The following is an 11,899-nucleotide window of genomic DNA, read 5'->3' on the forward strand; positions in this document are numbered from 1 at the left end:
AAGAAGGGAGGGAGGGAGGGAGGGAGGGAGGGAGGGAAGGAGGGAAGGAGGGAAGGGAAGGAAGGAACCAGGTGGGCTCCCCAGACTGCTTCATTTCCTTGGAGTTACCTGCTGCAGCTGTCTCCTCCTGGAGCACGTCTCTTTCTGCCTCTGCCTTTTCACATCTGTGCACATTACACTGCTGAACAGGGAGTTGTCCCCCATCAGGAAAGCCCAGCTCTCCTTTCCTGCTATTGCGCTGGGCTTTGGGACACTGTATTCTCTGTATCAAGCTCCATTTCCCCGCGTTCCCATAACCTGGGACGCCTTCTTAGATTCCACCTCTCAAAGCTGCACTCTTGTGGAGTGTGGTGGCTCACACCTGTAATCCCAGCACTTTGGGAGACCAAGGTGTGTGGATTGCTTGATCTCAGGAGTTCAGGACCAGACTGGGAAACATGCCAAAATCTCATCTCTACAAAATATACAAAAAGTAGCCGAGCATGGTAGCATATGCCTGTAGTCCCAGCTACTGGGGAAGCTGAGATCGGAGGATCACTTAAGCTGGGAGGTTGAGGCTGCAGTGAGCTGTGACTGTGGCACTGCATTCCAACCTGGGCAACAGAGCAAGACCCTGTCCAAAAAAAAACAGAAAAAACTGCACTGTGTTTCTTTGGCCTCCTGCCTTTCGGGGTAAATTTCAGAAAGTCACCACCCAAACCTCAATAGAGACAAGGGGCACTATCGAGCTTAGGGTGGTGACTTTTTGAAATTTACCCCTAAATGACACATGCTTGCGGACCCCCTCGGGTTACACAAGCCTTGTGATCAGTCTTGAGCTCACCTGGCTACACATCTTTCTGATTTCTTCACTTCTGACACCTTCAGCAGGTTAATCCTCAAGGAATCTTAGAATGTTCCTCTCTGACCCCTTACCAGCCCCACTGTTGCCCTGAGGGATGTGAAAGTTCTCTCTCTTCCTTTCACCTTCTTCAGTGAGATCTGAATGCCCACCCTCCCCTAGGGGTAGAACCTTAGACCCAAACATCTCACCGACATGTGATGATCTCCAATCCCTTCCTGGGTTGCTGGTCAAAAACACCTTAAATGTTACCTGCTTAAGGCCACAACTGGTCAGTTTCAGGCAGGTCAAGCCTTGCAGGTGAAATGCAAGGAGCACTAGGGGCGGAAGGAGGCAGGAAACTGGCTTATTCAGTTAGCTACAGATTGAGTGCTTTTTCTGCATCAGGGCCCTGGGGATTCTGGAGCAAATAAGACAGACTCTGTTCTCAAAAATATTTAATTTGAGTGGAGGGAAATAAACACATAAATAAATAAAAATGCAATTTCAGAACACCGCAAGGGCCATGAAGGAGAGGCCGGACAGCAGAATGGAAAGGGATGGGGTAAGGAGGAAGCAGTAACTACCAAGAGGAGTCACATCCCAGCACTTTGGGAGGCCAAGGCGAGTGGATCACAAGGTCAGGAGATCAAGACCATCCTGGCAAACATGGTGAAACCCTGTCTCTACTAAAAATACAAAAAATATTAACCAGGAGTGGTGGCATGCCCCTGTAGTCCCAGCTACTCAGGAGGCTGAGGCAGGAAATCACTTGAACCCGGGAGGCAGAGGTTACAGTGAGCCGCTGCACTCCAGCCTGGGCGACAGAGGGAGACTGTGTTTCCAAAAATAAAAATAAATAAATAAATTAAATAAAATAAAATCTAAAGGACTTTTAGGGTTGAGCAGAAAGACAATAATCAAAAAGTGAACTACTTAATTCTAGTAACCAACAGGGTGAAACCCCATCTCTACTAAAAACACAAAAAAAATTAGCCAGGTGTGGTGGTGGGCCCCTGTAGTCCCAGCTACTCAGGAGGCTGAGGCAGGAGAATCACTTGAACCCAGAAGTGGAGGTTGCAGTCAGCTGAGATCCCGCCACTGCTCTCCAGCCTGGGTGACAGAGTGAGACCCTGTCTCAAAAAAAAAAAAAAAAAAAAAGGGCCAGAGAGTGGCAGTAGCTAGAGAAGAGTAGAATGGGTAAAGTGGAGAACAGGCTGGACAGGAGGATGAGGGGGAACAAGGGGGAAATTTGGGTATTTGTGTTACCTCCTGAAGAGGGACTGGAATTGTGTTACCAGCATTTGCAGCCTCCTGTTTGTTTCTACCAGCAAGCTGGTGATACAGGAGGGGGGCAGGGAAGTGCTGGGTAGAGAGCATTGCATTTTCCAAGACTACCCTGGTCCACCACACCCCCATCTTGTGCCTATAAAAAACTCAAGACCCTAGTGTGCACAGACACAAGCAGCTGGACATCGAGAGGAACACAATGGCAGAAGAACAAACTGACAGATACCAGCTGACACCAGCTGGTCATCTAAGGTGGAAAGACGTGGAGCTCAGCCAAGGACAGTCAGAGGAGAGTCCGGCCGCTGAGCTGCCCAACTCCAGGGGAAGACCACCTTCCCACTCCATCCCCCTTCTGGCTCCCCATCCATCTGCTGAGAGCTACTTCCACCACTCAATAAAACCTTGCGCTCATTCTCCAAGCCCACATATGATCCCATTTTTCTGGTACACTAGGGCAAGAACCTGGGATACGGAAAGCCCTCTGTCCTTGCAATAAGGCAGAGGGTCTAACTGAGCTGATTAACACAAGCTGCCTATGGACGGCTAAACTAAAAGAATGCACTGTAATACACGCCCACTGGGGCTTCAGGAGCTGTAAGCATTCACCCGTAGACACTGCAGTGGAGCTGGAGCCCCACAACCTGCCCGTCTGCAGGCTGCCCTAGAGGATTGAGCAGCAGGACACCTGATTGAGCGGCAGGATGAGCCACACCCCCATCACAGGCCCCACAGGGGAGATAAGGGAACTTTTCCCATTTCACTGGTAGCTCTCCCACCTGGGCAAGAACTCTTATGCCAGATTTATTTTCCAAAAATAGCCACAACCATGTTTCTGCTCCCACATGCTCCTTGAGACCCTCGTCAGTTGCCCCGTCAAGAGGTAGAGTCTACATCCTCCCCACCCCTTGAACCTAGGTGGCCCCACAAAACTTCCCCAACTAAGAAAATGCAGCAGAACTGACCCTATGGGACTTCCAAGGCCTGGTCATAAATGGGGATACAGCTTTCATGGGGCTCCAGGGTAACTGCCCAGTGGGTTCACCTTGTCCGCTGCCTTGAAAGAGCCAATTTATCAAGACAGGGGAATTGCAATAGAGAAAGAGTAATTCACACAGAGCCGACTGTGCAGGAGACCAGAGTTTTACTATTACTCAAATCAGTCTCCCTGAGCATTGAGAGATTAGAGTTTTTAAAGACATTTGGAGGGTAGGAGCTTGGAAAGTGAGGAAAACTGACTGGCCAGGTTGGAGATGGAATCACAGGGGGTCAAAGTGAGGTTTTCTTTCTTTCTTTTATTTATTTATTTTTTTCGAGATGGAGCCTCGCTCTGTCACCCAGGCTGGAGAGCAGTGGCGTGATCTTGGCTCACTGCTACCTCCGCCTCCCAGGTTCAGGCAATCTCATGCCTCAGCCTCCCAAATAGCTGGGATTACAGGTGTCCACCACCACGCCTGACTAAGTTTTTTGTGTATTTTTATTAGAGACGAGGTTTTACCATGTTGGCCAGGCTGGTCTCGAAATCCTGACCTCAAGTGATCCGCCTACCACTGCCTCCCAAAGTGCTGGGATTACAGGCATGAGCCACCATGCCCAGCCCAAAGTGATGTTTCCTTGCTGTCTTCTGTTCTTAGGTGGGATGGCAGAACTGGCTGAGCCAGATTTTTGGTCTGCGTGCTGTTAGCTGATCCATCCAGTGCAGGGTCTGCAAAATATTTCAAGTACTGATATTAGGTTTTACAATACTGATGTTATTCCCAGAAGCAGTTAGGGGAGGCTCAGACTGTTGGAGCCAGAGGCTGCATGACCCCTAAATTGTAATTTCTAATCTTGTAGCTGATTTGTTAGTCTTGCAAAGCTAGACGGGTCCCCAGGCAAGAAGGGGGTCTTTTGGGGAAAGGGCCTGTTACCAATTTTGTTTCAGAGTCAAACCATGAACTGAATTCCTTCCCAAAGCTAGTTCAGCCTATGTCCAGGGATGAACAAGGACAGCTTAGAGATTAGAAGCAAGATGGTGTCGGTTAGGTCTGATTTCTTTCACTGTCGTAATTTCCTCAGTTATCATTTTTGCAAAGGCAGTTTCACCAGGGCATATAATAAATCCAGCGATGTCTTGGCAGAGTTGGCAGCTGTGGTTTTCTCCTTCTGTTCCCTACTGCCCTGACATGGTAGGATCCCCTTAGATAGGTTGGACTAACTCCCCAGAAGGTGTTTAGAAAGTAATTCTCATTAAGTCAATGATGGTAGAACCACAGGACATGTTTTATGCAGACATTAGGAAGGCTGCTCATTAAAAAGTATTTGAATGCTTTTTAATGATCTGGGAGAATTCTTTGATATAATGTTGCGGTAAAATAATCAAAATGTACAGTCGTATTCATAGAATAAGCGTGATTTTTTTTTTAAGCATAGGAAAAAGACAGGAAATACCTTACGCAGTGGTTGTCAAACTTGTGTGGACCAGAGCATTATCTGGAAGGCTAAGTAGCACCCTAGAGTCTCAGAGGTAGGAGGGAAAAGTTGGGCTCGAAGAATTTGCATTTCTGACAAGTTCCCAGGAGATGCTGCTGCAATTGTCCAGGAACCGCATTCTGAGAACTGCTGTGCCAAAGGTTGGAAGAAGGGCTTTCTGGGTCTACCTGCTGTTCCCTAACAGAGACTCTAACACAATTGTTCGTCCTCTGCACACTCCTGGGCTGCAGGGACAGGCAGCAGAGACATGACAAAAGCACGTTGACTACCTCAATCACATGTTTAGGATTTGTAAGTGCTGCAGGAGGTTCAGCCCAAACCACTTCACAAGCCTTTTGTGCCTCATCATTCATTCCTCTGGCCCCACCCTCAATACTTCATCTAAAATTCTGCTTCTCTTTGTTTTAGAGGCTGGATCTCACCCGGCCCCTGCAGCTGGAGTGCAGCGGCGTGATCATAGCCCACGGTAGCCTCCACCTCCTGGGCTCCAGTCATCCTCCTGCTTCAGCCTCCTGAGTGACTGGGACTACAAGAACATGCCACCATGCCTTGCTAATTAAAACGTTTTTGTTGTTGCTGGTGCTGGTGAGACGGGGTCTTGCTATGTTGTCCAGGCTGGCATTAAACTGGTGGCCTCAAGGGATCCTCCCTCCTTAGCCTCCCAAAGTGCTGGGGTTATAGATGTAAGACACCATGACTGGCCTTGTTTTCATTCCTGATTGCACATCTAACACACCACCAAGATAGAACATTTGGAAAATTCAGAGAACATAACAACGAAAATAGCCCTCCTTCCAGCTGTCCTTTCGCCATCCGAAGGAGAGGGGGGTCGTCTTGTGTGGCACTGGGGAGACAGCAATGAACAAGACAAACATTTGTATTTCCTGAAAGTCTTGGAGAGGGAAATCCCCCTCGGACAGCTATTTTTTTTTTTTATAAGGTCTTGCTCTATTGCCCAGGCTGGAGTACAGTGGCACGACCACAGCCCATTGCAGCCTCAACCTGGGGAAACTGGGGGTGCTGGTTCAGGAACAGTTGCAGTGCTGGGTGCGGTGGCTCATACCTGTCATCCCAGCACTTTGGGGAGCCAAGGCGGGCAGATCATGAGGTCAGGAGTTCGAGACCAGCCTGGCTAACATGGTGAAACCTCATCTCTACTAAAAATACAAAAATTAGCCTGGCACGGTGGCACACACCTGTAGTCCCAGCTATTCAGGAGGCTGAGGCAGGAGAATCGCTTGAATCCAAGAGGTAGAGGTTGCAGTGAGCCGAGATCACGCCACTGCACTCCAGCCTGAGTGACAGAGCAAGACTCTGTCTCCAAAAAAGAAGAAAAGAGCAGAGCAGACCAGAGAAGCGAAACGAAGAGAAGAGAAGGAGTTCCAGCCAATGATATAGGGAGGGTTGGGCCGAGGACCCTAGAGCCTGAAGGGGCTAACACATTGAGCAAGGAGGAAGACACGAGGCATGCCGAGGTTCCAAGAGAAGGCTCAGGGAAATACGGTGGGACAGAAGCTGTAAGGCACCTACCCTTTCTCCATCCCCTCCTTTGGGCCTGCCCCCTTGCTTCCCCAAACCCCAATTCCAACCACCCCAACCTTCCAGCCCTCCAGGGACACCCCAACCCTCCAGGGACAGCCTAGCTAACAGCTGTTACCCTTTGAGGGCTTGGCTGGCAGTGGTTTCACAGCCTCCTACTCCATTTACAAAGTGTCATGGAGGCCATTGACGCTTGGAGCTCCCCAGTCTTCAGGGGTGAGGACATCTGGAAGGAGGGGAAGGGAATAAGACGCCAGGAGAAGAGGCATCTGGCCCCGGGAACTTAGCTTCAGCAGTCACCCCAGATCCTTCCGCTTGTCCCTCACCACGCCAGAGGTGGATTTCAAGGTCTGCCTTTTACCCTGGGAGGCTTTGGGACGGGGCAAGAGAAGAAGTAAGACAGTGGTTCCCCAACTGCACAGTGCATCCCCTGGAAGGCTTGTTAAATCCAGATCACTGCCCCTCCACTGAGAGTTTCTGATTCAGTAGGTCTGGGGTGCAGCCTGAGAATCTGCATTCTAACAAGTTCCAGGTGACGCTGCAGCTGCTGGCTCTGCATTTAGGGAATGAGAACTATAAAGAGAGGCTGTTGGCCAGGTGCAGCAGCTCATACCTATAATCCCAGGACTTTGGGGAGGCCAAGATGGAAGGATCACTTGAGGCCAGAAGTTCAAGACTAGCCTGGGCAACATAGCAAGACCCCATCTCTTCAGAAAGTACAAAAATTAGCCGGGCGTGGTGGTGCATGCCTGTTATCTCAGCTACTCAGGAGGTTAAGGCAGGAGGGTCGCTTGAGCCTAGGAGGTTGAGGCTGCAATGAGCTGTGGTTGCACCAGTGTACTCCAGCCTGGGCAACAGAGCAAGACCTAGTCTCAAAACAAAACAGAAAACAAAAATTTAAAAAAAAAAAAAAAAGAGTGGTGTCTGTTTCTGGAGGAATTCTCTCTCCGAGGCTTCTTTCAGGAAATGTGAATGTTTGTCTTGTTTATTGCTCTCTCCCGAGTGCCAGGAATACAGTATGTCTTCAACAAAGATCTGTTGAATTGACACATTTCTAAATAAGAAAATTCGGGCTACAAAGCTCAAGATGACCCACCCGCCTCCTTTGGATGGTAAAGGCAACTTGGAGGCAGAGGACCAGTCTCTCCACCATTTTATTCCTCAGCTGTGGTCACTGGGTTCAGCTCAAAGAATGTTAAGTGTCCCCACCCCAACCCCTTCCTCCTTTTTTCCCCTGAGCCTGGAGCCACCTCATTGACATGCAGCCAGCGCAGCTGCAGGGCTCACTTCTGGATCACTGAGAAACAGGTCCGATTTGAAAATGTCAGGATCTCGTTAGCAATTCCAATGGCCGCAGCGGTAATTACGCCTTTTCATGTTCCTGCGTGTTATACCGCATCAAAACTGACACAGACGCCTGGTTTTATAATATCACAGCCTGGAAATAAATGTCCAAAATGATATGAAAATGTACTAGGAAGAGATTAATAACTGTTCTTCCAGGAAGAAAGATAGCCCTTTTCAACCAGTATATTATATGTTTTTTCCTCTTAAAAAAAGCCTCTCTGATAGCATCTCTCCTTGAGGGGAACTGAATTATATTATCACTCACAGGAGGTAATCAGGTCTGTCAGCTGCAGGGCTGAGCCTCTCGAGGCAGAAGAGGAGTGGGAGGCGTTGGAGGGAAGGAGGTCCAGAAGGCGGCCCCTGAAAGGAGCGCTCCTGACCTCATCCCATCCCCAACCCAGAGCTTTTTTCAGAGTAGGCAAAACCTGGATCTTCAGGTATATGAGCACCTTTTTGTGGTGCAAGGACGTTAGATAGAAGCAAAGTGGTATCTATAGCATATACCTGGAAAGCTCCTGGCTGGCCACATGGGAGAGCTTCTCTCTCTACCGCCACCAAGGACTGTCCCTCTTAAGAGTCAAGCCAGGCTGGGCATAGTGGCTCATTCCTGGAATCTCAGCCCTTTGGGAAGCTGAGGTAGGAGGATCACTTAAGGCCAGGAGTTTCAGACCAGCCTGGACAACATAGCAAGACCCCCCACGCTGTCTCTTCAAAAAAAAAAAAATCATCAAATGGCAGAAGGTGAATGAAAGTGGGCCCAATTCCTGTTGTCAGGGGCAGTAAATGGCTCTGCCTGGGTGGGCAGTGGGTTGAGGTCAAGAAAGAAGGCACTGAGCCTGATGACTGTCAGGCCTCTGAGCCCAAGCCAAGCCATCGCATCCCCTGTGACTTGCACGTATATATGCCCAAATGGCCTGAAGTAACTGAAGAATCACAAAAGAAGTGCAAATACCCTGCCCCACCTTAACTGATGACATTCTACCACAAAAGAAGTGAAAATGGCCGGTCCTTGCCTTAAGCGGTGACATTATCTTGTGAAATTCCTTTTCCTGGCTCATCCTGGCTCAAAAACCTCCCCCACTGAGCATCTTGTGACCCCCACTCCTGCCCGCCAGAGAACAACCCCCCTTTGTAATTTTCCTTTACCTACCCAAATCCTGTAAAACGGCCCCACCCTTATCTCCCTTCGCTGACTCTCTTTTCGGACTCAGCCCGCCTGCACCCAGGTGAAATAAACAGCCATGTTGCTCACACAAAGCCTGTTTGGTGGTCTCTTCACACAGACGTGCATGACAAGGACCAATGTCAAATGTCAGCCCAGCCCCTGGGGAACTGATTCTAAAGGTCCCAGCTCTCATAACACCATCGATGTTTTTAACTGTCTCTGTGCTTGCATCCCCACAAGCACCATAGGAAAGGAATTCCAATGTTTCCTCACTCTCTCAGCTTTGGCTCTGTACGAACACACACGCACACAAACACACACACGCACACACATGCACACAATCGCATACATACACGAACACACAATACACACATACATATACACACATATGCATCCACATATTCACACATGCATAGACACACATTCACACACAATACACACATACATATACACACATATGCATCCACATATTCACACATGCATAGACACACATTCACACACAATACACACATACATATACACACTCTCACATACACACATACACCTACATACATGTACACACTCATATACACACATACATACATATACACAAGCACACAATACACACATACACATTCACACGCATATATGTACACACACACTCCCAAATTTACATATACACACATACCTATATACACATTCACATACAATACACACATATACAAACATGCACTCACATACATACACACACACTCATGAATTCACATACACACACATGCATATATACACATTCACATATAATACACACATGCACACACATATACATACACACATACTCATGTATTCACATACACACATGCATATACACACATTCACACATATATACACACATGCATACATATATACATATGCACACATACACGCTCACATATTCACATATGCACACATACATGTACACACATTCACACATAATACACACATATATACACACATGCATACATGTATACATATGCACATACATGTTCACATATTCACACATGCACACATGCATATACACACATTCACACATAATGCACACATACATATATGCACTCTCACATACACATACACACATGCATTTACTTGCACACATACACCCACGTGCAAACATATGCACACATATATACGTGCACATACACAATACATGCATGCATATAAATATGCACTCATATACACTCACAGGTACATCACACATGTATGCACACACACAGATCTATACACACACAGACCTATCCACATACACAGAATCACACATACATACATATACATAGACGCAAACACACACACTGTCCTCCTCCCAGAGTCCTCTCTCACACCCCATTTCCAGCCTCAACTTGTGTGGGCCACACACTGAACACCACCTCTGCAGCCATGACCTTAGCGCCCCCCTCACTTATACACTGATTTCTCAGTCTTTCCTCCAAGCTGCCTCAGTCTACCCTCAATAAACACTATCTCTAAGTCATTCTGGATCCAGAACGTGTTGCCTTAGGGCCTGGCCTCCCTGGGTACCATTTCTGGTACCTATTAGCAAAGCCCAGATTAAAAGGAGGCCAAGATGGACCACATTTGATCCACTGCTTGGAGGCCCAGCTGGAAAGAGATCCTGGACAGCTCAGAATTCCAGGTGCAAAGCATTGGAGCCGAGAGGAGGCCCAAGATGAAATATTTAACTGATTGTTATCACTTAAATACACTTATACTTGGCTCCTGGGGGGGGCCGAGGTGTAAGCTAGGCAGACCTGCGTGAAGCTCTGTGCCCCTGACTTCATGCTCTGTAAACTCAGAGCACAGCCACAGCCCAGAAGCAAGCCCCCGCCTCCTCCCCTAGAGAGAGGCACCTTCCCCAACACCAGACCTCAGACAAGCTGACGGGCACCAGGCTATTGACCAGTCCTCAGGCTCTTGACCATAGTTTTGCGGCAGAACCGGGAAGTACAATGGAGAGATGAAAAATAGCACTGAGCAGAGGATCGTTTCTAAAGCAAACCAGCAATCTTCAAAAGATGGGAATCGGCGAGATTAATGAGGCCGATTACTGCCAGCTGCTTAAAGGAACTTGAAGGCTTTCGATGTCAGTACATTTATGATGACAGAGTAATTAGAGCTAATTAAGAAAAAATGAAGCAGAGAGCAGCGCAGTCAGATTGTTCCGGCTGAGCCTCAAGGTGCCTCAGACTCTCTCTGGAGACTCTGGAAAAACTCTCAGGTGAGCAACCTGTGGCCACTGGTCTCCTCTGTTTGGCCTCTAGAAATACAGGATCAACTGAGTAAGGGCAGGGAGATAGAGAGGCAGACTCAGGCTAGCTCATCCAACCCAACAAGTTTCGTAGGATGCAATGTGGGGAAGGAAGCCTAGTTCAATCCAAAAATCAAGAATCTGGTTTGTAATCCCAGCACTTTGGGAGGCCAAGGCGGCGGATCACCTGAGGTCAGAAGTTCAAGACCAGCCTGGCCAACATGGAGAAACCCTGTCTTTACTAAAAATACAAAAAATAGCTGAGTGTGGTGGCACATGCCTGTAATCTCAGCTACTCGGGAGGCTGAGGTAGGAGAATCGATTGAACCCAGGTGGCAAAGGTTGCAGTGAACCGAAATCATGCCACGGCACTCCAGCCTGGGCAACAGAGTGAGACTCCATCTCAAAAAAAAAAAAGATCTAGGGGCCAGGCACCTGTAGTCCCAGCACTTTGGGAGGCCAAAGTAGGAAGGATGGCTTGAGCCCAGAAGTTCGAAACCAGCCTGAACAACATGGTGAGAACCACATCTCTAAAAACAATAACATTTTAAAATAAGCCAGGTGTGATGGTGCATGCCTATAATCCCAGCACCTCAAGAGGCTGATATAGGAGTCACCGGAGCTCAAGAGGTTGAGGCTGCAGTGAGCCACAATCATACCCTGCACTCCGATTGGGTGATGGAGCAAGACCTTGTCTCTAAAAAAAAAAAAAAAAAAAGATTCTGTTTTGTCTATGTGAGAACTAATAACTGTTCTAAAAAATTTCTCTTTCAATCAGGTATGCAGGAGTCACACAAAGTTCGCTAAGAGAGAGAGCCCTTGTTAGATTTTGTCCAATGAAGATTTATATCTTCGTTGTAAAAAGCTGCATGTTCATTGGACAGACATCCCAAGGCATAAACTGATGCGCCATGCTGCTTTTTACTGTGGTCACATGACCAGTAGGTTTTCTAATGGGTGGGTGTGTCTCAAGCCATCCATGTTCCTCACTCCAGCTTCTATTGCACAGATT

This window comes from Mandrillus leucophaeus, unplaced genomic scaffold, assembly GCF_000951045.1.
Source record: "Mandrillus leucophaeus isolate KB7577 unplaced genomic scaffold, Mleu.le_1.0 Scaffold155, whole genome shotgun sequence".
Taxonomy (NCBI): Eukaryota; Metazoa; Chordata; class Mammalia; order Primates; family Cercopithecidae; genus Mandrillus; species Mandrillus leucophaeus.